Source organism: Struthio camelus, chromosome Z, assembly GCF_040807025.1.
Source record: "Struthio camelus isolate bStrCam1 chromosome Z, bStrCam1.hap1, whole genome shotgun sequence".
Lineage (NCBI taxonomy): Eukaryota > Metazoa > Chordata > Aves > Struthioniformes > Struthionidae > Struthio > Struthio camelus.
Window position 1 is genome coordinate 5,443,877 of NC_090982.1, and position 27,878 is coordinate 5,471,754.

Genomic DNA, 27,878 nt, shown 5'->3' on the forward strand with positions numbered 1-27,878 from the left:
TATTAGACTACCTAAACTTACACGATAAACAGTGCAAAATTTGAATTAGCTATGATTTCTTCTGTCAAGCTTTAGGGCTGCTATTGTTGCCAGGCTGCAAGTTTTTCTAACTCAGAAAACTGCAGATTTGTTCTGAAGGTTTTAAGATGTATAATAGGGTGTTGCCAGGTTAATAAAGAGAAACAGAAGTACACTGCTAGTATTCCTATGCTATGTGTGTGCATGCATGTGTATATAAATACGAAGCTTTTGTTTCTTTCTTACCAGCAGATGGTGAAAATAAAGGCCTTCCTTGGGAAAGGAATGACTAGAAAACAATGTGTGTCACTAACTGGATGAGGTCTCTGGGAAGAAATTCTTGGAAGAAAAATCATAGATGAGTGATGGCAAGTATTGATAAAATACTGTAAACATCTTGATCAGCTAAATGATTTCATTCTCTGATAAACCACTGTCTGTGTATGTGAAGAGTAAGTGGACTTAGAAATGATAATAGATTGAAGTGCCTGAACTAAAGCTCTTTACGAAATAAAATTCCCTGAGGTAATTCTGAACCACTGCCTAGTACAGTTGGGTTGGGGACAAAATTATTACTGGAATTCCTTGCTGATTTTCTTTCTTCTTCTCATCTGCTTAATAATAAGTCTCTCTATGGTCGTAGTAGTGAGGGGAGAGAGAGTAACAGACAAGGCATTACAAGGGACTTGGTGGACATTTTAATTTCTCATTTTGGAAGAGGAAAATTTAAGGGCAGGAATGAACTTTACTTATGCATTTTTGGTAGGATGTATTGCTTTAGTAAGAAAGTAATTTTATACTGCACAAATTTGTGTCTAACTTTTTAGGAGCTAATGGAAGGTCAAAATAGTGGTGAAGCCTTTTGAAGATGAATTTCTCCCTTGGAGCAGACCTAGGTTAGCATATTCTTAGGGCAGAGCTCCATCTAGCCTCTCCTTGGGTGCAGTGATGGTTAAGGCCCTTCTGCTGCTCTAAAACATCCCCCCACCTGAAAACTCAGAATCAGCTGCTGGTGTGTTAAACTGGTCAATGAACTAAGAGGATTTTGTTGGTGTGCAAGACCTGGTTTTGAGCAGGGTTGGCTTTAAGCTGGGCTTTGCTTAGTGCACAGCCTTACAGGACAGTTATGTCAGTATAACTGAGGGGAAGCACAGAGATAAGAATGAGAACCAGCATTTGAGGCAGGAACTCCTTAAGCAGATGTTTTCCTTGGGAAAAATCCCATGAAACTGTATCTTAGTATCTGCAAAGCACTATTAATACACGTGTACTTCATGGAACATGTGCTTATACCTTTCTTAACTGATGAAAATTTTTAATGGCAGAATTGTTACTCCATTTCTTGAACTTATGTGAGTTTTGTAGCATCAAGTTGCTAAATTATGAGTAAAGTTCCTCAAGTAGTTATATACTAAAATAACTGAAGAGACAAAACCCCAAAGCCACTTTTTGTAAAACTGGGCCTAGGCTTTGAGGTCACTGAAGGCTTTGGAAAATTAAATTTCTGGCCATATACTGACCAAGTCAATTGTCTGTAATATTTGCGTATAAGTTTGAAGCTATGTCTTGAAAGAACTGATTGAGCTCTCATATTAATAAAAAGGACACCAGTGGAAACAGAAATAACAACGACAAGAGAAAAATGTGGAGAAAAGCAGGCTGATGACTCAGAAGCAACGTCAGAACTTACTGATAGTCTCACAGCCGTGGCATCACAACACGTAACATGATGTTAGGTGTATTAAAAACATGTTGGAATTCAGTCAGTTTTGTTGTAGGGCAGAAGAGTCTTAAGAGCTCTGGAACACAAACTGCTTATTGTTGCTGTTGTGCTTTATCTTTTAAGCTATCCAGAGCTCCCTGGCAGCAAATTATGGTTAGCACAAGTCTATTGTCAGCAGTTTACTAGTTAGGCAGTTCTCGGTCCCTCTTGGGAAGGGCAGCAAAATATATGACCTAAGTCAATCATAACTTACTTGCACCTAGAAAACTTAGGACTACCTTGACTAGGAAGCTGTCATGGCTTTGTAAGGCTCTACCCTAAAGTCTTTATTATATCCCTGCTACCTGCACTATATGACTTTGCAGGTTCCAGTCGTAGTGACGCTACTTAAATATTAACAAAGAAAACAAAGTAAGTTGTATTTGTAGCAAAAATATTACAAGCATTACCATATAAGCAAATACAGGCAGAGGACAAAACCAGTGAAAGCCGCTTTGCCTCTAATATCGTTTCCTCAAATGCAATAGCTTCAAATCTTAGGGTTCTTCAAATCTTAGGGTGACAGAGCATTGGAACAGGTTGCCCAGAGAGGTCGTGGAGTCTCCTTCGCTGGAGATCTTCAAAAGCCGTCTGGACGTGATCCTGGGCAATATGCTCTAGGTGACCCTGCTTGAGCAGGGAGGTTGGACTAGATGATCTCCAGAGGTCCCTTCCAACCTAAACGATTCTGTGATTCTGTGATTCTGTGATTAGGAATTACTAGTCAAAAAGACTATGGTGGAATAAGGGGGTTGTCAGAGCCCTGAGGGCGCCTATAGGTCTTACTGTTCCTGACTCAGCTGCCCCAGGCTCCCCACCCCTGCCCAGGACCCCATTTCAGCTCAGCGTGGGGCTGCCAGTCTGCCCCTGGCTGCCCTGCTCCCTCATGGGGCAGTGGGACAGACCTTGGCTGTCATGGGGATCCCCTGCCACAGCTGCCACCCGGCCCCCATGGTGCCCAGACAGAAGTAATTTTTGTGAGCGTGTTTTATTTTTCTGTCCAGTGACTTCTCTCTTGATTGTAAGACTCTGCGGCATTAATTCGTGCCGAGACCAAGAAGCATGTTGGCTGCATAGGAAAGCAGATAACTACATATTAACATGAAGAACAATCAATAAAATGTTCAGTGTATGTCACAATTATTAGAGAAGTGTCTGGCTTCTTCTCCCTATCTCCTTACACACTGGGAGAAAATAATTGTTTACAGTGGGATCCTAAACCCACAAAAGTCAATGTTTTCTTCCCACCAATGAGTATGAGATTACTACTTACAGTGGTGACCCCCAAGATCACTTTTTTCTCTGGAAAATCAGTAAAGTGCTTCTTAGCTTCTCTATCCAGGACATTTGAGGAAGAAATGAAACTGAGCTCAAACACAATGAATCAAGTTTTCCAAAATCATGAGACTGACATTACAAGATTAAAAATACAGTTTTTAAGCATGAAAGTGTTTTTTTATTTGCTTTCTGCTCTTTTAACATAGAGCTGACCTCTTCTAGTTTTTTCTCTACAGCTGGGAAGGCTAAAAGCTTACTTCTAAAGTATGAACACAAAACAAGAACTTCGCTGTGTCACGTGACTCCAGAAGCAGAGCCTATGTGAATAATGTATTTTGTGACATTCATGATAAAATCGCAGATATTCCAGTAAGCCTGTCAATTAATTTCCTTGATGCCTAGAATTGTATATCAATAACACTACCTTGTTATCCTGTGCTGAAAATCCTATGGGCAGATAAAATCCGTGGAGATTCAAGACAGTGGCATTTTATGGTCACAGTTTGTCCAAATGATTCTTAGCACTACAGTGAGAGCTAAGTCTGTCTTTTTTTTTCCTTCTCAATTTTCTTTATTTCTGCTTACTGATGGTACATTTTAAAAGGTAGTGAGTATTTCTGCTGCTTTTGCATCTGGACTGTACACTTGTACAAAGGTACTCTTGCAAACTTGACACTGTACATGATGGTCGCACAATAATACTGAACCCTGTTCAAATTTCAAACCCTCTTTATTCTTATGAACTCCATCACTATACACAATCTTTGTGTTTGTTTTGTTGCCCTCATGCTTTTCCTTGCAAAATTCAGCTAAATCTTCAACAGCTGTGGGCCTCCATATGTATTTTTTTTTCTTTTTTTGAATTTCAGGGTCTCTAAGCAGCTCCTCTATGCCTCTTGTATTGGCTGCTTCTTTTCCCCCTTTATTTTTCTTTTAGAATTATTCTTTTTCAGAGAAGCTGGAGTCTGCTGAGTTTTAATTATGCAGCCTCTTAGGATTCCCCCAGCTGCCTTCTGCGCTCACAGCTCCTCTCCACCTCCTGCCTTCTGCAGCACTTCTTGTTCTTAACATAATCAGTCTCCTGGTGTAACAGTTGATGGCTGCTAATGTGCAGATGCTACACTCTAATGCTTACTGGCAGCATACAGCAAATGAAGTACAGAAGTAAGAACTTATAACCTTTAACTCAAAATATAGGCCTCCAGCTGATGGGGAACAAGATGGACAGAGCTGCTTGTCTCAGTAGTCCAAGAAACAAGCACCTAGCGGGAAGGTCACATGTTCCATTCAGTAACACAGACCACCTTGATTTTAGGACTGTTTCTTCTTTTCTCGGCAATTTTTGGATGGGATTCTTGCGAGGACTTTGTAGACATCTGCCAAGGAATGTAAGGGTTGTTTTCTGGGTGAGTCCTGCCTCACAGGCCAGGCTGCGGATAGACGCTTTCATTCCTTCTTGAAACTCTGAGCAATTTGTAGCAGGGTCTGCATAAGGTTATCCTGGTTTACGTGGTGCTGTTGTCCACTTGAGCAACACTTTTTCCCTTTGTAATCTTGATCACACTTTCCTAAATCATCCCCGTAATTGCAGGTGTGGCTGGGCTGTTTCATATTGTAGCCTGTTTGGAGGCTTGCTGTCACTGGTGTCTCTCTGACTGTTTCAAGCAAAACTGATGAGAGGAAGGGAAGAAGAGGTGTTAGCTGGTTTTATGATATAACTCACTTTTTTAGCATTTACTTGCATCTGCCTAGTCAGGGTTGCTGAAGGTTGAGCAAGACCACAAGAAGAAAGCCAAAGAAGAAACATAGTACTTGGAACCACACCTGCAGCACTATGTCCAGTGCTGGGCTCTGCAGAACAAGAAGGACCCAGACCACCAAAAGCCCACAAAGATGATGAAGGAACTGGAGCATCTGTTATACAAGGAGGTGCGGAGAGAGCTGGCACTGTTCAGCCTGAAGAGGAGAAGGCTCAGGGGGATCTTATCAATGTGTATAAATAGCTGATGGGAGGGTGTCAAGAGGATGGGGCCCGCCTCTTCTCGATGGCACCCAGCGACAGGACAAGAGGCAACAGGCACAGGAAATTTCACTTGAACATAAGAAAAGACATTTTCACTGTGAGGATGATTGAGCAGTGACACAGGTTGCTCAGAGAGGTTGTGGAGTCTCCATCCTTGGAGATATTCAAAACCTGACTGACGAGAGTCCTGGGCAAGGTGCTCTAGCTGACCTTGGTTGGGCAGGGAGATTCGATATCCAGAGGTTCCTACCAGTCTCAACTGCTCTGTATGATTCTGTGTTTCTGCAACATTTCTAAGCGTCTTGACAGGGGGATTGATCATGCTCTCAATTTACCACAGTGATACTAACAAGGAGGTTCTTTTTTTTTTTTTCCTCAAAGGGTGGTCCCCGATTAATATTATTTTGTCTGTATATTGACCTCAGATTAAGTCTGTTTAGCCTGCTACCCTGATCTGCTATTCATATTTGCTCTAAGTTATTCCTGCATATTTCTCCAGGAAATCCTGAATCTTTGTACCCAGAGAAGCTTTGTGTTGAGGATAGGAAGTGTCGACAAGCTCTTACGTAAAAATGTGGGTGCCAGTAGCATGCTTTTGAAAGTTGTTAAAATGAGGCTTGGTTGGCTGGCAATCTTTTTTTTTTTTTAGTTCAGTCTGTTGTTGATAATGTTCCATGTGGTGATAACTTCACTAAGAGATACTTAATGAACTTTAAAAAAGTTTTGAATATAAAGGTTGTATTGTCAACAAACGGTGGTTTGAAAAGAACTGAATAGGATTATGAAGATTACCCTTCTCTAACAACGCCTTAAATTTTTATTTCCTTATCCCTTCCTCATTGCTTTCTTTCTCAAGACATTATGGTTTATTGTGTCTCCAATAGGTACCTTGCATAAGATTTACACACTGAATGGCTCTGCTTTCAGAGCAAGGTAATGATATAATATCCCCATTTTTATTCAGCGCAGTCAACGTTTTCTAGCTCTCTGAATAATAAAACCACCTGCATTTAATATACATGGAAAAATGGGAAGGCAAATAGCAGATACGGCACAATCAGATAAGTGTAATCAGATAAAATATCACAATATTATAGCAGATCAGCATCTGGTAATGACTTGAATTTTAAAAGACTGACAAACAGCATGGCCTAAAGCAATCAGGCATGCCTCATTCGGAGCTACTTATCCCAGATTTGATTGCTCCTCTCATGTGTTTCTGGCGGATTAAACATTCAGGCTTTCTTACTTTAACTCTTTTGGTGCTGTGTCTCTTTAAGTGGAAAAACACCAGCTTTCTACCTTTTCTCTCAGAGTGAGAATACAACAGCACATTATGTAACAGAGAAATGAGCCCAGCTCCCCTCAACTCTAGGGACAAGTTGCTCTTCTGCAATGGGCATGCAGTTGTTGAGCAGCTTGTATCCTTTGTCTTTGCACTTGCTACCAAGCCTTTTGCATCCGTCTTGGTTATAGTGAAATTAGTGGAAACTCAAAGGTTTTTTATATCTTTATATATAAGGATTAAACCTGCTACTGAACTTATTGAGACCTTTGTCCTCTTTGAGATGTCCTGGAGTTACTGCAATGCCAGTAATACTATTCAAGCAAAACCACTTGTGGTCCTATATATAGGTGGGATATTGCCTGTTCTCTAGTTATTCCTAAATCTCTGTCAATAGCAAGTCTGAGTAGTTAATACAGGCACTGAATTATCACCTAAAAATGATTTTAGGAGAATGTCACTGTCTCCTTTCTTCTCCCTTTGTTGTATGTTTTTCTCTTATTCAGATAAAATGTTTTTAGTCTCATCAGGACTGCTAATTATGGTGTAAAGAAACATTGCTGTGAACTCCCTGTGCAGCTTGGTTAATGCAAGCACTGGTGGTGAGAAACTGCTCTAATTTCTTTCTTTCTGATTTGGTTTCCCCAGTTATGCTACTCAAGGAAAGCATATCCCTTGCCTAACCCCTCGGTTTTGGGGAGTTCGTTCACACCTAGTTACTGAGTTTGCTACTGGATTTTGCATGCTGAAAATTGAAACCTTGCATTTCCAGAGTATATTGGGAACTACATGCTTGTTCTTGAACTAAGTAAGCAAGTTTTTATTTGTTTTTTAAAAAGTACAGTACCTCTGTGCATTCACCCTATGCTTACTGGAATACAAGAAAATATCTTTCTATAGCTAAAAACATGCCACTTACAGCATCCAAGAAGGAAGCAAATGCCCTTTAAAGGTAGCGAATAGTGGATACCCTGTAGGGATTTGCTCATTCCTCTTTTTTTCCATTTGATTATATCTGTGATTCTAAATGTAGACTAAGGGCAACATGCACAATAAGTAAGTTACAGCCCTTATTTGAAGAGGTCTTTCAAAATTAAAGAATTCTTTTGCCAGTAGGTTATTTTTCTTTTGAAGCTGTTACTGAACTTAATTGAAGTGAAAGCCGTTAAGTCCAGCAGGTTGGAGCTACTAACTAAGCAATAAGCAAATCAAATGAAAAGAGAGTATCTGCAGAAGCAGAGAAGGGTTGAGATTGGAAGAGACCTCTGGAAATCATCTAGTCCAGCCCCCTGCTGTCAGCAGCAAGCACCTCGCAGTCCCCAGAAAGCCCCCACAACTTCCAACAAGGTTCTCAGAAGTTCTAAGCAGAGCCCAGACACTGCTGCACAAACTGCTGCATCTTCAAAAGAGGCCTAGTATTTTTTGCTGTTTGAAATGCAGTCAGTGCTTATCAGAGGGGAGAATAGGCCTAGCTGACTTATTTGCGTTCAGATCGGTATGTGTCTGATCGTTTAATAATATTTCACATATTTTGCGTGGAGGAATGACAGAGATTCTACAGTTGAAGGATATTAGCATGCTTTATAAATGTAAAAAGCTCTGAGATGAATGGAGCCATTAAGCCCCAGGTACAAGGGTAATATGGAGCTGTACCAGCCTTGGAAGAAATCGTTTCCAAAAAGGGGTGTACGCCTTGGAGAGGGCCCAGCAGAAGTTATTATCCTACTGAAGACAAGGCTTATTTTAATATTGATGCAGGTTAAGTACAGGTGAGTTTTTGCCTCACCAGTCCTCAACAAATAGTAAAAAGTGTTGCTATTACATACTGCCTTCTTTTCATGAGGCACTGTCTTGGCTTCATTTTGGCTACTGTGACTTGAATAAAGTGCAGTAAGAATACATAATCCTTTCTAGTAAGGATGGAACTAGAAAGCATTACATTCTTTCCCTTGTCTTCTGTTCTGCTTTTCTAGTGTTGAGAATGGAAAAATCAGATTTTTAAACAGGCATCTACAGCCTACACCCACCTTACCTCCTCCTGTAAAACCCTGCTCCACAGTTCCTACTCCTCTTCGAAAGACTGCGTTTTATTCTCTGATGTCCAACTCCTGGTGAGTGAACAAGAAGATGATAAAGGGGGATAATGTTCTATCCCCTCTTTCTCTCAATTACATACTGCCAGAGTATTACAGACTCCCAGAGAGTGACATATGCTATGCAAACCCCTTTCATGTATGGGTAAAAAAAGGCATGGAAAGCGTGACGAAAATGCCACTGCAAATCAGCAGCAAAACATGGAGAAAAGGTCAAAATGTAAGTTTTTCTTCCTGTCACATGTTTAAACTTCATAAATCAGAAATATGGTCGGTGTTTTCTCTATCTTTTTTTAATAATATAGATCTCTTGAATTAATAAAAAGAAAGTCAAAGCATTCTTGCCACTGTATTCTTTCTTATGACTGTATATTCTTGTACTGCTTCATTATTGCAAGAGATCAGTGAGCAAATATATTAGGTATCCATTGTGTACAAGGAAAAAAAATGAGGGATGATTTGTCATGAGTTCTTCCTCTGTAACAGTAAAATTTGTAGCACAGAGATTAGATATGATCTGTGCTTTCTTTTGTCTTCCATCCCTTAACAATTGTGATTTCGGTTGCTTTGTCCTCATGACTTTATTAGCCTCCCTCAGTTTGCAATATTCTGTTATAATGACCTTGTATTTCACAGGTCAGTGCTGTTTATGGCATTACAGCTGAGCTGGATTGTAGCTAAATAGCTAAATCAGTTTTGAGGGACCTAATATAATGTCACTGTTGTCAGTAACAGCAGTGACATTACATTAGGTCCCTCAAAACTGATTCTTTGGCATGAATATTGCCACTTAAAGTTGACTATGCATATACCAGCCAGAACAATAGAATATGCTTGCCAGAGGCTACCAAAATTGAGAGTGTGAAAACCTGGCTCCAGTGACGAACCTCTCACTTATTCCCTTGAGACAGGACTTTGGGCAAGATGTATGTCTTTCACTGTAACATGGCTTTAGAGCGCTGACTGAAGGAGTATTCCCGTGACCCTACTTCTAGTGCTGTTTCAAGCCTGCTTTTGTAGGGAGGAAAGAACCTTTTTAATCTCTGAGAGGTGAGAAGTTCTAATTTCGTGCAACAGGAGCAAACAAGCAATTTAAGCTCAGTTTCCGATCAGCTCTATGAAAAACTCTTAAACAAATTTCTTTTCTAAGCTAGAGATAACAGTTACTAATCAGCGTAAGTGTAACACAGCTGTTCAGATATAAGTAACCAACCTAACACTGGTCAGTTGGATTTGAAAGTGCCTCAAGGGATTGTGGGGCTCCCTTGAAGTCACTGCTCTTCAGCAACTGTAAATTCATTAGTTCTAGCTGTCACATGATGGGATTGAACTGCCTGAGATTGCTGCCAGACTAAGACCTTCTCAGGTAAATGGGCTGGTTCTCTCTTTATCTCCTCCCTCTCAAGAGTACGTTCTTCCTTCACAGCAGTACCATATATAACGCTGTGAGGATGCATACTTCTAGATGGATTGTCGTATTTATATATGTGGATTTTCTGTCTTTGTTCTCTGTCAAATAGTGTTGTGCTCCTTGGGTTATTTTTGCAGACATTCTGAGTGTCGCATTTGTCTGAAATAGCATCAGGAGATGCTGAGCACCTTTTGAATATCTTAGCTGCAACTTGGTAAGATTTGAATGCCAGATCACCTTAGGCTTCTTTGAAAATCTCAGCCTAGATGCTTAAATCAAGAAGAAATTCTAGGTTATTGGTACTGGTTTCCTTTGAGAGCAATCCACAGGAGCAAAATTATTCCCTCTTGAGGTTCTGAATCCACATCCTCCTCTTCTGTTTCTTGTTTGGATTATGATACTTTTTTCTTTAGCCTCTAATCTGGAGTATTAAGTACATTAATATGTGTGAAATTAGAGTGCTTTGGAGTAAAGCTAGGAAGTGAGATTTATCCTCTTGGATAAATTATTTCTCCTGATGTCAGAGAAGAGCAAGGCGGAGAAACTTTGAGGGGAGAAGAGACAAAGGAGTAATAGCCCGTAAGATGATTGTCACTCATTTTAAAGAGAGAACAAGTGGGGAGAATAGACAGTGCTCCCCCTGCCCCCACCTTTGCCCCTCTCTTGCTCCTGTTCACCATCAGAGAGACAGTGATTTTCTGATTTATTACTTGAGAGGCTATCGTCTCTCTTCATCACTTGAAAGGGAACCTTTTTTTTTTTAATTTGTGTAGATAAGACCTCAGGCAGCCCAAAACAAAATTTCAGTCTGAGAGTGAAATATCAGAATGTGGAACTTGACAACTGAATGTTAAAACATATATTCCTCCATATACATTCCCCCCCTACCCCAACCTCCTCCCCAAAAGCTAAAATAGAACTGGACCATTCAGTGTTCCAGGCCTCCAAAAATGAATGGGAAAATGATGCATTAAATCACAATTAATATTATGCTTCCTTATACACATTGGTATGCTGTAAAACTGTCAATCTGCAAACTGAAGAGAATTATGGTCATTGCTGCACAATCATGCCTATATTAGCATTAGTAGGAATTAGTCTTTCTGAAGAGAAAAATACACTCTCTTGCTTACTCTGACTTTTAGAATTGCATAGCTATTTTGTAAAAGAACTGTAATTGAACTGTTGACAGGTTTTGTGAACCCACCATGAAAATTTCTGGTATGGAAAGCTAATTAGCACTTCTACTGAACTCAGATGGCTAGCTTTTATTAGTAATAGTGGCTGAAAGACAGCCTAAAGCATGTACCAAATGTTTGTTAACATCTATCTCTACTGATTTCTCTACAAAAATTCTCATGAAACTCATCTTTTTTTCAATTAGAAAAACTCTGACATTTCAAAGAGTTCAGGTATGATTTTTTTAAATGTTAAAATATGTCTCATGACTTTTGTTTAGGAAAGTAGTATTGGAAAGTAGCTAAGTGGGCTGAATAATGAGAAAGGCAATTAACATATTTTCAAATGCATCAATATTATGGGTTGGCATGTCCTTGTTCCTGTTTAAAATTAGTAATGACAGACACTGAGACCCTATTAATTTCTTAATAGGCTAATAGACACAGTGGAGCATGCAGCATAGAATAATATAAATCAGTACTCACTTTTCTAAACCTACAAATCTTATTGGGGTTGATAAGGAGATAACATGCTGTGTAGAAAAAGATGTGAGTTTGAAGTCAAAGCCCTACAATGTAATTTTCTGTTCTCTTTCTTGCAGATCCTACAGGGCACTGGGTTCCACTTCCAAAATAATTCCCTACCTTTCCTTAAGAAAGAATGCTGCACCAAATCCAAATCCCATGTTGCAGGATCATAAAACAAGGTTTATTTTTCTTTTTGGACCTTGGGAGATGTTGAAAATTCAAAAGTTCCTGAATGCTTTTTCTCTCTTCAGTATATACTTTCCTCCCTTAATATTATAATACATCTCTTGAATGAGAGATACAAAAACATTCACATTCTTTACTGAAATTATGAACATATTTATTCTGGCTTTCATACTGCCTAAATGAATTTGCCTTCACCAAGCAAAAACTTAGCTTCTTTTCAAAACTTAGCAAGAATGTTTAGAGAAATGAAGGTATTTTAGTTAATTATGACTGTGGTAATTATTACCTGTGGTAACAGGTAAAGAAAATGAAGTCTGAAGTCTTGCATGTGGAGACGATGAAGAGGGTAATTATATCAGTCTAAATTCATATAAAAAAACGTTTTTCTGTAATAACTAAAATGTTTTTGATAACTCTTCCTTTCAGAACTCCTGATTTCTTTTGCGATCAATGTATTTTAGGGGGAGGGAATAAAAAGTTTTTTACAGAAAGGAGTAGAGGAATAAAAATAAGAACAGTGCATCAAATATTCCTGGGTCCCAGTGGGGTGCTGCTGGACAGAAGTTTTACAAAAGCCAGCAGCATGCCCTTCAGGCAAAGAAGTCCAATAAAACCCCCAAAGCTATGTTAGGCAGAACTTTGCCATCAGGTTGAGGGGGGTGATCCCTTCCCTTTACTCAGCCCTGGTGAGGCCACATCTGCCGTGCTATATCCAGTGCTGGGCTCTGCAGAACAAGAAGGACCCAGACCACCAAAAGCCCACAAAGATGATGAAGGAACTGGAGCATCTGTTATACAAGGAGGTGCGGAGAGAGCTGGCACTGTTCAGCCTGAAGAGGAGAAGGCTCAGGGGGATCTTATCAATGTGTATAAATAGCTGATGGGAGGGTGTCAAGAGGATGGGGCCCGCCTCTTCTCGATGGCGCCCAGCGACAGGACAAGAGGCAACAGGCCCAAAGTGAAACACAGGAAATTTCACTTGAACATAAGAAAACTGACCTGTGCCAGTGCTCAGTCACCCTCACAGCGAAAATATTTTTTGCCCGGAGTGGCTGTGGAGTCTCCATCCTTGGAGATATTCAAAACCTGACTGACAGAGTCCTGGGCAAGGTGCTCTAGCTGACCTTGGTTGGGCAGGGAGATTGGACTAGATGATATCCAGAGGTCTCCGCCAGCTTCAACTATTCTATGATTCTATTACTCTAGACAATATCATCCATTACTTACCGATAACAGAAACAACATGATTGAATCTTAGTATTTTATATTAAAAGAAATCACACATAGCTAAAAAAACCCCTAAAATATCCTATTATTAAAAATACTTTTGGATCCGAGATGCAATCTCTTAATTGAAAAAGTAAAAACAACATGTAAAAACGTATTGCTTCCTGAAAATTTCAAGACAAATAGAGAACAAGCACATACTCAAATAAATTGCTTTCATGAGTAGGTTCAAATCAGGGTCTGTTTCTAACTGCAGTCAAGATGCTTGTATTGCAGCTTGAGTTTTCAGAGAGTGACTGAAGCTCAAGCTGATTTTACCATTCATTCTGGGTGATGTGAAGAACCCTGAATGGTGTGATGTATTTGCCACTTCTTTGTTATTTCAGTAAGAAAATTTAAAAGTTCATTGTTTAGCACTTATGTCCTTTTTTTTTTTCTTGTATGATTGGCTAACATGTTGCATTCTTTGAAATGCCGCTTGAAGGTAGGACTCAACCCTGATGTGTATTTCAAGATATTTTGGGTACAGGGAACACAATGGACACCTCTGAAAGTATTCTTAAGTTTTGATTCAGTTTATTCCTATTTTCGATACTATTGAACTTAGAATGGCTCAGCTAGACAAATGTTACATGTATATATGAAAAGTTATTTCAAGTTTATGGTTTTACTCCTGAATCTGACAGAAGATGCTTCCACCAGGCATAACACATAAATCATACTTCATCCACTGCGGTATGTTCCCTTTTCAAATAACTATTGTAACAGCTTTTTCTTTGCAGCAAGATCTTCCTTTGTTTTTGTTTTTATGGCACGTAGCACAAAGGGAGCCAAATATCCATTATGCGGAGTCTGGAATACAGCCACTGAACAAGCAATAAATTAAACTCACCATTACTATAATTTAGGCAGAATTCAAGCTAATTCTACTCACTTCTGATTTGGTACCTCTCTATGCAACTCTCCAAGTCTTCTCTCTCCTTTCAGTGCTTCCTTTCATGCCTTTAATTCTACTATACAAGGAAAGCATCCGGTCCCAGATGAATATCATGTCATACTTGTTTCCATCACCTCAAAGTTCCCCTCATGCCATCCTGAGGGATCTTTTTTTCCCTTTTTTTTTTTTAAACCTCTTTCTTGATAGTGTAAAAACTGAATAAACTCTAGTCCATATTCTTCCACTTAATATTACATTGGCAAAAGTGCCTTATTTAAAGGAGAAGGTTGCTTCTGGTGCAAAATATCAGAAGTATGTCATGGGAATATTCTTAATAATTGAATTACAGCATTAGGTGTTTACCTGACGTAGCTTGTGCTTATGCCCCTTTTGCAACCGCCTAAGAGATTCAGGTTCACAGTGAAACATTGATTTATTTCAAGAGTTATGCCACTTAATCCAGCAAAGTGCAGACCCATTATTTCATGAAGCTCAGAAGAGCTAAAGGCATTACTAATTATGGTGGTAATCAGCAGTCACAGGAGAGTTGCAGCTTTATTTCAGCTGGGGTGAGACATGAGGGTATTTGTGATGTGTGCCATAGAGGTTCTTGGGAGTTTAATCATTAAACACAGTCGCTCTGATCCTGTTTTTTCCATTATTTGTATGTTCTCATTCCAGATGACAGAATCGTTTTTTGAAAGTACATGCTGTATGAGTTGGTTGGGTGGAGAACTGTGAAAAACTTCAATAAATTATAGGTAGATTTATTAGATTCTACTCAGGGCCATGGTAATAGTACTGAGTTGAAGGGAAATTATACTTGTCCTTTTAGGTAGGAGAGCACCACTAGTTTAAAAAAAAAAGAAAGAGAGAATGTATAAGTCAGGACCATTTCAACTGCAACCAAATTTCAAGGTAAGAAAACTATATCTTTTCACCTACTGCATAACTTTAATTATCCTCCCCCTCCATACTTCCAACCTCTCTACAAACTAAATCAACAGAGAAAGGGAAGATGTGTGTTTGTGAAGAGCCTGATTCAAAGCTCACTGATTATGTCTTGAATACTCCAAAGTGGTGTGAAGTTTCTGAAAACATTTTCTTCTGAAACCCTCTAAGCTACTCATGTCCTACTCAAAAAATATTTGGAGGACACCACTTCTGAGGGAAAAATGGGTAAAGCTCATATGCCCTCTGCAAAATATCTCTCATGCTGAAGATGAGTACTGCACTTTACTAGGAGTGGTGAATAGATGAGAGCCATCATCTGTGGTGGTTTTCTTATTGGGTATAAAATGCAATTTATTTTCCTTTATATTAATTTCTATATATGAGCATATCAGATGTGAGCATATCAGAAGTGTTAAATGCAGGCATTTCCCTGTTGCTTATATGCAAAAAAGAAATTTTGTGTGAATATACATATACAATATATATATACATATACATATGCTTATACATTTGATCTGAATATAAATACATAGAAATAATCCCGCTGGCATGTGTTTTACTAGTATGAGCAATGATGGAGTTGTGTTAATTCCACCTTGCTAGTGGATTTTTGCAGGATTCTGCAAATGTTTGCAGGGTTTTTTTTTTTTTTTTGGGGGGGGAAATAGTGATGTGTTAGTGACACAATGACTGAAGTATTGGGAAATGAAAAGCTAGACTTGGTTAATTCCATTACAGGATGGGGAAGGGGGTGGGGAAAAGCAGCTTTTCTTTGATTGTGAAACATCTTCTACGAAATCCAGCAAAAAGTAATTCTCCTTTTACTTTATGCATCTTGTTATAGTATCAGTTGCAACTGTTTATACCTAAGCAGACTAGTAGTGGAGGAGGCAATTAGGAAGCAGTGTGCTGCTGTAAAATGAAGTAAGTAAGTGGTGAGCAGATTTAGTAATGAACTTGTTGTCCCTGGCCAAACTAGACACTGTTATGAAGTCTGCGCTTAAAATGAGAGATGAGGTTAAGCCACAGGAGCCAAACTAAAAAGACAAATATTCTCTATAATTTGAGGTACAGAATTTGTATTGTGGAGGTAGGCTGTCTTCTGTTAAGAAGACACACCCACACACTGCCTGTTTTGTGAGGTGAGAGGATATAATACATGATATTTTTGATCTAGTTTGTATTTGTACTTAGTCTTGTTTAAGAGCAGTAGTGAAGCTCTTTAGGCCACACATTGATTCTGCGGATGCTGGTGTAAATTCAAAAAAAGGCATTGCATTATTCTGAATTCAAATCAACAAGGGTGGAATCTGACCTTATCAAATGCTCTTCTTTCCCTCAGAATATTAAACTAAGCTTTAAATTGACTTTGAATTAGTCTATGGTACATGGGTATCCTGTAGAGCAAGTAGAGATTTTTAGGTTAGCAGGACAAAATGTATGCTAATACAGTTTAAAATGAGCTTGAAAACTTGTTCTGTTACTAATATTCATTGAAGGAAACCAGGACAAAATTTAAAAAGCTGATCTATCATAGAATTAAAAGTCTAAATTCTTCTGAAAATATGCAATTAGTCTCTCCCTTTAAACAAAATGGTGGTGTCTAGGGGAAGTGTTTTCCAACATCACCAGTTGAAAATTAGTTGTTTTACAGGAAAAAAATACTATGTAAGTTTTTCATTGCAGCAAATGCAAAATCTATGATCAAACTAAACTCCTCTGCATTTTGGAGTAGATTATTCTTAGGTACAGATAGTTATAGCTCTACTGGGTATCAGTGGAGCTATTCTGATTTATGTCCACATAGAAAAATGGCCCATATATTTTTTCTTTTAGTGCAAGATGCCAGAAGTACCTTTTTTTTGTTAAAGAAATGCTACAAGTTATTCAACTAACACCAGAAATGAGTATAAACAGATGTCATCTTTAATTAATGACTTCTACCTTAACGTGATCATTATAGGTGTATGTGTTTCTCCTACAAGCTATTGCCTAATCTAATAAAACCAGGAATAATGAGCTAGCATGACATTTTTCTTTTGTGACTGCGGTATACCTATGGGGCAATCCTTTACCTTTTTCTTATTAAAAGTAATAGAATGTAACATTTTGGAGAGAGAGAAGCACAGACTTTCTTTGAAATAACATTATTATTAGCCACTATTGAATAGTGAGTATTTGTTTCTGAAGCGGCATAAAGTGATTTTAAAAATGATTTTGGTACTTATTGCCACACGTGATTAGATATTAGCAAATATATATTTCTGGATGCCAAACATTTGGTTGGAATCCTCTGGCTAATGCGGAAACAAACCATGTTATCTATGTTATGTTTTGACCACCTTTATCCCCATCCATTTCAGTTGTTTTCAGTCCTTTGATTTAACTTCTGTTATGCAAGCTTTTTTTCACTGGATTGCAAACTTTATATTTTGAAGTTGGTTGCAGTTTGAGGTTGAGATTTGGAAGAACTGCCTTTAATTTCCAGTTCTTCTTCATTAAGACCTGTTGTAGCGATTTAAATGATACATAGATCTTTTTCTGTTCTCCTGCTTGGCGATGAGTATCATCCTTACTGCATTGTACGATAAGAGGAAAATGTTTCAGATAGAATCACAACAAAATCATGGAAATAAAAAGCATAAACAACACACTGATTAGTCAAGCCAGACAGCACTGGGAAAAATACAAAACACCATCTTAAACCTCATTTCCTGAGCCAGATCCTGAACCAATATAAATGGGTCCAGTGTTTTCCAAATGACTTTGAACTTACGCTGCTATAAGTCAGAGGAGAATTAGGTATATAGGTATGGATGTTATTTTGAATCTCAGCATGGGTTAGCAGTAACAACAAATAATCATTATTAGTGTTACCAGAGTGTCTTACCAGCAAAATTGAGAACTGTACTGACTGTGTTAGGTATTGTACTGACTCAGAACAAAAAAAACCACATTCTGTGCTGAGGGGTTTACAAGCCAAGTGTAAGATAAGCCAACAGCAGAATGGGTGGAGTACAGAAATGCTCACTGGAGTATAAAGTTCTCTGGAGCTGGCAAAACATTGTAAGGTGTTGTACTAGCTGCTTCAGTAAACATCTCTTCCCGTACACAGATCTCCCATTAACAGAATCTTTTTTTCTGATATGCTGGATTTTGTACACTGTTTTTTGTACATTCTATGTTCTTAGATTTTGAGTGCATCACAATTTTGTAAATTAAATGGAAAGACTAGTCCCTGCTAGCAGTTTTGAAAACTATAGGTTTGATAGATCTCTGTCCCTGGACCTACTGAGTAAGTGACAAGTTTCCAAGTACATGTGTGAATCACTTTAATAGTCCTATTTATTTGGTTTGATGGATCCAGAGGACCTTGGACCTCCTGTTTGTATATTGTGTGTACCCTTAGCATGAGTAGACTACAGTAGAGTATCACGGGTGCGGAAGAGCTGTTCTCAGGGGTCCAATGGCCATTTCTGGGTGCTCTATCTGACATTCAGAAGGCTGGTAGAGTCCATCTCCCACCACAAAGAGGTAAGATAGCAATGAACTAAGAGCCAAAAATGATATTCTACCTCCAGTGTTGGTAAGGTTGGTGGACTTCGATCACATCAGTTTTCACCTCCAGGGAGAACTGATAAACAAGAACCTAACAAAGGTGTGAGCAGAGCACAAAACTCTCCTTCTTCCTTTCTTCTGAAAGGCAACACGACCTATCTGGGGCTAACTCTCCTGCTCCACCAGGATAAGATATCATTGGAATTGAGTGAAAGCTGTATTTATACTAGAGGGTTATAATCAAGAACTTGATGATACAGAAATGGAGTTGGAGGAATCATGTTCTCTTCTTTCCTGACCAGGATGTATGTTTGCACAGATATGTGTGATTCAACCTGTGTGCTTGTGAATTTGGAATTTTTGTACCCTTTTCACAGATCATGTGAGGCTGTGAATTTCTTCGCGGATATTTACAAGAGATTTACTTGCATGTACATGGAAGAGGGAGAATTGCAGTGAAAAAGGTTCTGGGAGCAGGATCAGGAAGTTATTCTCTTGCGTTTAGACTACTGCTTGAGCCATACCTACAGAAAATCTATACTGAAAGTAAGAAGAAAAGGCCAGGCAGTGTAATGTAGCACAGAATGTTGATAGTTAGTAACCTGCTATTAATCTCTTTCTGGATTTTCTTTCCTGAAATTCATTCATTTTGTCCCTTCTTGAGATTACAGTTGCTTTAAGAGAAGTGCACAGAGTACCTCTTGTGGTTGTTGCTGCTTTGAATTAGAGGTGGAGAAACTTGAAGTTTTTTGGAAAGGAGAATATTTAACCAAATTTCCAGGATGTCTCTGTTAATTTTCTGGAAACATAAAAGCTTTTAGCTATGAAGGGATGCTCTGAATGCAATGAAGACCCTCACTGGTAATCACAACAGTTTTTACCATGCAGAATGCCAATGGCTGCCTCATTTGCTTGTTTAAGTCTGTTCCAAAATGAGGGTGTCCATTAGCCGTGTTTTTTGGTGAGGTGCTGGTAATTTGCCTCACTGGAAGTTGCAGTATGTCGGTGTGGCCTTTGGCAGACCAATGCGCTCTCTGTGATTGTGTTCAAAGCCAACTGATAGGAACAAACACCATTCTGAAAGGTGTGTTGCTTCATTAGCATGACATGGTGGCCTTGATAAGGCGTTCTTAAACACGCTATTTTCAGGGCCTAACAGCACTGGAGCAAAATGAGTGCATATTAGTTTGCAAAAAATTGTGAGCACAGATTTGTCTGAAAAGGCTACGCAAACGTACCCAGTGCACATTGAAAGCAGGGAAACTTGGCTGCTCAGTATACAGTGATATTTTCAGATTTTATACTTGAAATGGAAGACAAATTCAGGGCTGTAACCCTTATATGAAAGCAATTTTAACTGGAACAAATGCAGTTTTTACAAATTTCTGTATTATTACTTGTTTTATCACACTTGTATGTGGTATCACAGTATTAGTTGTTAAGCAGTGACCTACTCTCCAAGGTACCTCACTCTTGTACTGCCATTAAAAGTGATCTCAACTGTGCTCTAACATGACTCCACAGCTGGATCTGAATGCCTACGAGCAGAGGAATTTCCAGATTCAAACCTAATCTTAAAATTCCTTAGTTCAGCAGAGAATTTCAGTGCTCACTGAAATGATCATAATGTCTTTTTGCTTTAGTAGAGTCAGGACTCAGTGCATCTGACTGTATTGTACGTAGTTTATTCTGTCGCACAGCCTTGAAGCTTGTTAGCTCACGTCGAAAGTTCTTGCTTAGGAGGACTGAAAATGTTTTCTGTCATGCTTTAGCTAAAGCTGTCATTATGTTTAATTTTAATGCCAATAACCAGCAAAGAGTGCTCACTAACCAAATCTTGCCCGCTTTTTCTCCATGTGCTAAGTCGTAAAATCTGGTTATGTGTTCTGGAGGCTGTTCAGTTAAACTGAAACAAAGGTAAAATGGTTTAATTGGTTGGTATGTACAGAAATGTTGAAAGGAATAGTACTATAGGAGCCTGTGATTAACTAATTCTTCCTGAATGAAGTTGGATAAACTTCGCAGAATCAGAGAAGGGTGGAGGTTGGAAGGGACCTCTGGAGATCATCTAGTCCAACCCCCCCTGCTCAAGCCGGCTCATCTACAGCACATTGCCCACGACCACGTCCGGGCGGGTTTTGAATCTCTCCAGCAAAGGAGACTCCACTACCTCTCTGGGCAACCTCTGCCACTGCTCTGTCACCCTCATGGGAAAGAACTCTTTCCTCAAGTGGACATGGAAAAGGTTGTTTGTTTTTAAAACATGCGTCCCAGCTGAAATATTTGTGGAGAGGCCATCTGTTAATTAGGGAACCTAAAGATCAGGATATTCAGCTGCTGGGTTATTTGTGGATCCAAATTTTACTTTTGACACCTGATTTTGGTGCATTCACTTGTTCATGATCTCTTGTCTAGCTACACTTTCATGCATCTATTTGAATTGCATATTACCCACTATCAAGTAGGTCAAGTTCACGCCATGAGACATAACTACAAAGGAAATTTGTCTTAGGTGTATAATTCTTATAAAGCTGCAGGAACTACAGCTTTAAAAATAATCTCTTTTGTGATGCAGTTTCAACATGCTCTCTTGTACTTGGGTACATCTGTCGACATTTAAAATACTCTCTCAACAGACAAAATAGTCGCATGCAGAAGTTATAGCAGAAATACTTGTTGTAATCAAAAACCATCTTAGAAAATGACGATACTCACTGGAATTGTTAAAGTGGATATTAGAAGGTGGTTCTGTCTACAGGCAACTAATAGTGTGTGCAAAAGTGGCTCCTCTGCCAGCCGCAACAGCAGAATTACTTCTAAGGACTGTTGAGTTTAGCTGTCTTGTAAAAGATGTGCACGTGGGCATGTGCATAATACGTTATGAGAATGCCATTGAAAATGCTAAGAATGAAGTGGATAGAGCTGGAAGAAAGGATCCACATCAATGAAAAATAAGACTTGCAATTCATTACCTCTGCTCATTGCAGTTACAACGGGAGCTGTTGGACAGAGAATGCAAAGGTATGTTTGTCATCTTACTCAGAGGCATGCTTGTATTGGCATTTCTTTGACATGGTTGGTAGGCATCAGAGATGAATTAGATCATGACTTTTGCATTTTGCTCGCATGAAAAGACTTGTAGAGCCATTAGCTTTGATAGCAGAATGAGAGAGGGTCAACTTTAAAAAGTGCTTAGAGTTCACCAACAGAAGTCTGTTTCGGGCAGCTTTACCATTTGTTTTCGTTCTATGCAAGTCAAAGGCTAAGATTCTCAAAAGCTTTCAAACACATGCAATTTTACCAAAACATCTGTTTTTTGGGACTTGAACCTGTCCGTTCAAAGACGTATCCTTGGAGACCAGCTACGGATCCCTTTTCTGCCTGCTTTGGAGCAGAGCCTTTTTTCTCTGATGTTTCCACATAAAGTGAAGCAGAAGTATGAATATGCCTTTTCATACTGCCCAAGTCTATTCCTCTGTGTAAGGAAAACTTAGTCTAAATAAATACATCTCCACAAGAGCACTGAGACTTCCATGAAATCTCATGTAGCCACAGTTGTCTTAACAATTCCACTGAACACCCTCAGCTGGATCCAGCATTCCCTGAGAAATCAACAAGACCATAATTACAGTTGCAGAGATGGCAGAGTTGCATGCTTTGTGACCGCTTTGCTCATGTGATTTCTAGATTTGTGATCTTAAGCCCTGTCTCAGGTTGTTTATAAGCCCTACTCTGGCCCTCAACTTCCCATACAAGCACAGATTCACAACTTCATACGAAAACCGAAGTGTCTGGTGGGTGCAACGCAACCCTCTTTCACCTGCTCAAGCCTTTTTTCCAAGCTTAGTGTATTTTCTGCAGTAGACAGTTCAAACGCCTCATTGGATGCAATGCCTTTTTTTATTTCTAGACTATTAGTTTGGTATGACCTTTGGAGCCATGGCATCTATGCATTACTTTTGCAATCTGCATGACAATTAAATTTCATTTATTTCTTAACATGATTTCCTCTGTAATGACTTATTTACTCTCTTTGCTGTGGGAACAAGCTTGTTACCCTTTCATAATTAAGTTCAAGTAGTGTTATCAAAGCTACTTTATAAAATCCTATTTAACTATTAATAATTGCAGTATTCTCCTAAAACTGCTTGGTAATTAGGAGGCTACCAACGGAGAACTGGCTGCCTGCTAAGTCTGCCAACACGGTTTCCACACATACTGAAGCCCCTCTGTGTTGTTTGGACGGTGAAAAGTTCAGTTACAATTGGGCCTTAAAAGTTTGTGGTTGTATGAGTGGACTCCAGCCACTCTATCTGGTACTGATTTTTCAGAAAAATTGGCTTAGTATCTTTTTATACAGAAAACTGTGGTACGGAAATTTAGGGAAAACTGTTGACAATAAGTTAATTTCAGCTGTCTCATTAATGTCTCAAACTGGCCGTATTTGTTTAAAGTATACAAACTGGTTTAACGCCTACGTTTAAAGTATATCCTTTGGAAATATACAAAGGCCTGAGCTGATGAACTGCTCATTACCTGAATGAGAGCAGAACCTGAAATTAGAGTGTTTTTCAGGGATATGAACTCTGTCCAGTTTCCTTGGATTGAATGTTGACCCTGAAATCTAATGATTATATATTGAAAGTTAAGGTTGCTAAGTCACCCTTGGGGATTACCTTAGAAAGATGCATCTAGCTAATATATTTCTCTCATTACATCACACCACCTCTGCTACCTTCTGGTGTGCCTGTCACTTACTCCGCAGCTGTCAAAACCTTCAGTTTGTGTCCAATAGCTCCTAAGTCGTAAACAAGGCAAGGCTCTTCAGGCTTGTGGTGTAGCTGCTGTTAAGTGTAGGGGCAGCATGTAACAGTTCAGTGCTGCTGACTCGTTTGTCATCTCTGGCTTATTGTTTCCCTTTGCTTCTTATTGCATTAGCAACATTTAAATGAATGGCATCTTTCTCTTCTACGATCACTCTGCAGTAAGGGCAATTTTGGGGTTTCAAATATCGCCGCTGGAAGAACACATGTTATGTACCCCTACAACCAGCACACCCTGGTGGCTGTGTTTTGCCATTTTCTGGGAAACATGATGACCTCAGCTCTTCAAACTTCAACCCGGCACATATCTTAATGTTACACAAAATAAATATAAAGGAGTAAGTAATTTGCAGTACTAACATCTCTTTTGGAGGAGGGAAGGAATAAGATTCTGCATAGGTCCGGGAGTAGGACGTTTCCCAGCTCTGTGCTCTCCTGCCATTGCTCTATGCTTTGGTTCCCCAGCTATAAAAGAAGTGGAGTCTCATGGAATATCTCCCAAAACCATAAGTCACACTTAACACTTAACTTTACTGTATGGAGGGAAGCAGTAGTAAAGGGATTACTTTCTAGAACAAAGTGGCTTTTCAGGTAGTTGTTATATTCCAAGGTGGCAGAGCTTTAAGGAGTCAAAAAGTCCATCCATACAAGTGTGTGACAAATTAGCAGTTTGCATTCCGGAGGCTGTGCAGAGTTATGGTTATTTAGTGGAAAAAGTTCAGTCTTTAATGGAAAGTGATCCAATTCACAGAAACGATCACACATAATTTGGCACCACTGAACTTCATCTTTAACCTTTTACTGTGATTTATGTGATTAGGTCACTCGAGGAAGTGGTTTTGGAAAGCACGGTTAAATCTTTAAGGAAATAATTTCTGTCTTCAAACACACTGTGTAACTTCACTTTTCAAGTGTTTGTCCTTCCTCGTCAGCCTTGCTGCATCAAAATGTAGAAACATATCCTTTGAAATGCTGTCTTAGTTTTTTTCAGATAAAAACAAGTGGGAACAACTGAAGCTGCTAGTAACTGAGATCATTCTGATTCTGAATTTATTTTACTTTTTTTTTATTCTATTAATTTCAGTTGCATAGTACATTGCTACTTATTGAAAGAATAACATAATAAATGTAATTTCTGTGCAGTTATCTGCTGCAACCTACCATTTTAAAACTGGTATCTGAAACTACAACCAATAGACGATGCCTGAAGAAACATTTAAAAGACATGCGAACTAGACTTCTAATTAAAGTTCCATAATATAAGACTTTCAACATGTTCATTGCCTTTGGAAATAACCAGAGAGGAGAAGTGGGCTGCTTATCACCAAACGTCATTATCACAAAAGGCCCAGTTCAGCACTTCTCCATTTCCCATCTTCACCATGATGGCTGTTCATCAACAGAGACAGACACAAGCCACAGAACGGGAGCATGAAATGGGAATATAGCATTTCCCCTGGGTCACTGAGGCTTGTTTCCACCTGGTGTTTGGTATTTCTTTCTTATGCCTGAGAGGTCTGATTGCAGCTCTGTTGTTAGGTTCATGCTCAAATATCAAAGAAAAATTAGTTTTCGTCTATCAATTTACTTAGGCAGTCTCTGCTGAACTTCAAAGTAGTTTTAGCTAATAGCTCTAACATTAGGCCTCTAAGGATAGTTTAGCAACTCAAGTCTTAATCCCTGGAGATGATATCTAGGAGACCTCTCCCGCTTATCTGTACCTCTTTACAACTCCTATCAAGGTACACTCTCTCTCTCTTTCACTCTTTCCCTATCCACAGCCAGCATTATGAGACCTGCCTGGATGAGCAAGGAACTCCTGGCAAAACTCCAGCAGAAGAAGGAAGTGTACAGAATGTGGAAAAGGGGACAGACCACTTGGGAGGAATACAGGGACGTTGTCAGAGCGTGCAGGGATGCGACAAGGAAGGCTAAGGCCCAGTTGGAATTAAATCTGGCAAGGGATGTCAAGGACAACAAGAAGGCCTTCTTCAAATACATCAATAGCAAAAGGAAGACTAGGGAAAACGTGGGCCTGCTGCTGAATGGGGCCAGTGCCCTGGTGACGAAGGATACAGAGAAGGCAGAGTTATTGAATGCCTTCTTTGCTTCCGTCTTCACTGCTAAGGCCAGTCCTGAGGAATTCCAGACCTTGGAGAAAAGAGAGGAAGGCTGGAGAAAGGAAGACTCTCCCTTGGTGGAGGAGGATCAGGTTAGAGATCTTTTGTCCAAACTTGGCATCCACAAATCCATGGGCCCCGATGGGATGCACCCACGAGTGCTGAGGGAGCTGGCGGATGTTATTGCTAGGCCACTCTCCATCATCTTGGAAAGGTCCTGGACATCAGGAGAGGTGCCTGAGGACTGGAAGAAAGCCAATGTCACGCCAGTCTTCAAAAAGGGTAAGAAAGAGAAGTCAGGAAACTCCAGGCCTGTCAGCCTCACCTCCCTCCCTGGAAAGGTGAGGGAACAGCTCCTCCTGGAGGTCATCACTAAGCATCTGGAGGGCAAGAAGGTGATCGGGAGTAGTCAGCATGGATTCACCAAAGGGAAATCATGCTTGACCAACCTGATAGCCTTCTATGATGGGATGACTGGCTGGGTAGATGAGGGCAGAGGAGTGGATGATGTCTCCCTGGACTTCAGCAAGGCTTTGGACACTGTCTCCCATCACATCCTCGTAGGTAAGTTCAGGAAGTGTGGGCTAGATGAGTGGACGGTGAGGTGGCTTGAGAACTGGCTGGATGGCCGAGCTCAGAGGGTTGTGGTGAATGGTGCAGAGTCAAGTTGGAGGCCTGTAGCTAGTGGTGTCCCCCAGGGGTCAGTCCTGGCTCCAGTCTTGTTCAATATATTCATCCATGACGTGGAGGAAGGGACAGAGTGCACCCTCAGCAAGTTTGCTGATGATACTAAACTGGGGGGAGCGGCTAACACACCAGAAGACTGTGCTGCCATTCAGAGGGACCTGGACAGGCTGGAGAGGTGGGTGGAGAGGAACCTCTTGAAGTTCAACAAAGGCAAGTGCAAGGTCCTGCACCTAGGCGGGAATAACCCCATGCACCAGTACAGGCTGGGGGTTGACCTGCTGGAAAGCAGCTCTGCCGAGAAGGACCTGGGAGTGCTGGTGGACAACAAGTTGACCATGAGCCAGCAGTGTGCCCTTGTGGCCAAGAAGGCCAATGGTCTCCTGGAGTGCATTAGGCAGAGTGTTGCCAGCAGGTGGAGGGAGGTGATCCTGCCCATCTCCTCAGCCCTGGGGAGGCCTCACCTGGAGTACTGTGTCCAGTGCTGGGCTCCCCAGTGCAAGAGAGACATGGCACTCCTGGAGAGAGTCCAGCGGAGGGCTACCAAGATGATTAGAGGGCTGGAGCACCTCTCCTATGAAGAAAGACTGCAAGAGCTGGGCCTGTTCAGCCTGGAGAAGAGAAGATTGAGAGGGGATCTCATCAACGTGTACAAGTATCTGAAGGGGGAGTGTCAAGAGGATGAGGCCAGCCTCTTCTCCGTGGTGCCCAGCGGCAGGACAAGAGGCAATGGGCAGAAACTGAACCACAGGAAGTTCCATCTGAACCTGAGAAAAAACTTCTTCCCTGTGAGGGTGACTGAGCATTGGAACAGGTTGCCCAGAGAGGTAGTGGAGTCTCCTTTGCTGGAGATATTCAAAACCCGCCTGGACGCGATCCTGGGAAATCTGCTCTAGAGGCCCCTGCTTGAGCAGGGAGGTTGGACTAGATGATCTCCAGAGGTCCTTTCCAACCTAAACGATTCTGTGATTCTGTGATTACACCATCCATTGCTAACATTGGGGAGGGGGTATTAGTCTGGGGAAGACTATTTGCAGTTAATGGAGGCAGGTGGGCAGTGTTATTTTTACAGTAACTGTTCTGTGTTGCAAAATTCATTTTTTTTCTTAATTTTCTTTATCTCAGCTAGATTTGCAGGAACTTTGTTTTCTTTTGTATGCGTGCCTGCATACGATGTTGAATGCTAGCTGCAAAATCACAGACACGAGTTCTTAACACTGCCATACGGCAGGTTAGAAATTGAAGCCTGGTGTTCCATAAAGAGTCGTGCTTCGTTTGAGTCATTATTGGCATGGCCAAGTTTTTAATGCTGTTTTATGTGATGTTGCTTCATTATGAAAAATAAGAAAGCATTTCTATATGCCACTGAGGATGTTTTATACCCAGGTAATTCAATAGGACCTGGGGATATTTAGCAGTTCAAAAAAGTCATCTCTATCTTTTTTTGCTTCTGGTATTTGAATTCCTTCATCTTACTATTCATTTGCAAAGATATATACCATATAGGATTTTTTTTTTCCTGTCTGCCTTGGAAAGATCCTGATACCTGAGAGAAGGAAGAGAAGAAAAAGATATTAAATCTCCTATCTCCTTTCCTGTCGGTTCATGTAAATGATTTGAAAGGTCCCATGAGACATCTCAACACAGGAAAGGAGCGTGGGCTCAGTGCCCTGACTAATATAGCTTCACTTGATTAACTACTACAGTTTAAATGCCACTAGTGCAAGAATTCATGGTACTGTTGCTATTTTCACAATAAGGCTGAAACATACACTTGCATGTCAGTACCCCTCAAAAACATAATATGTTGCTC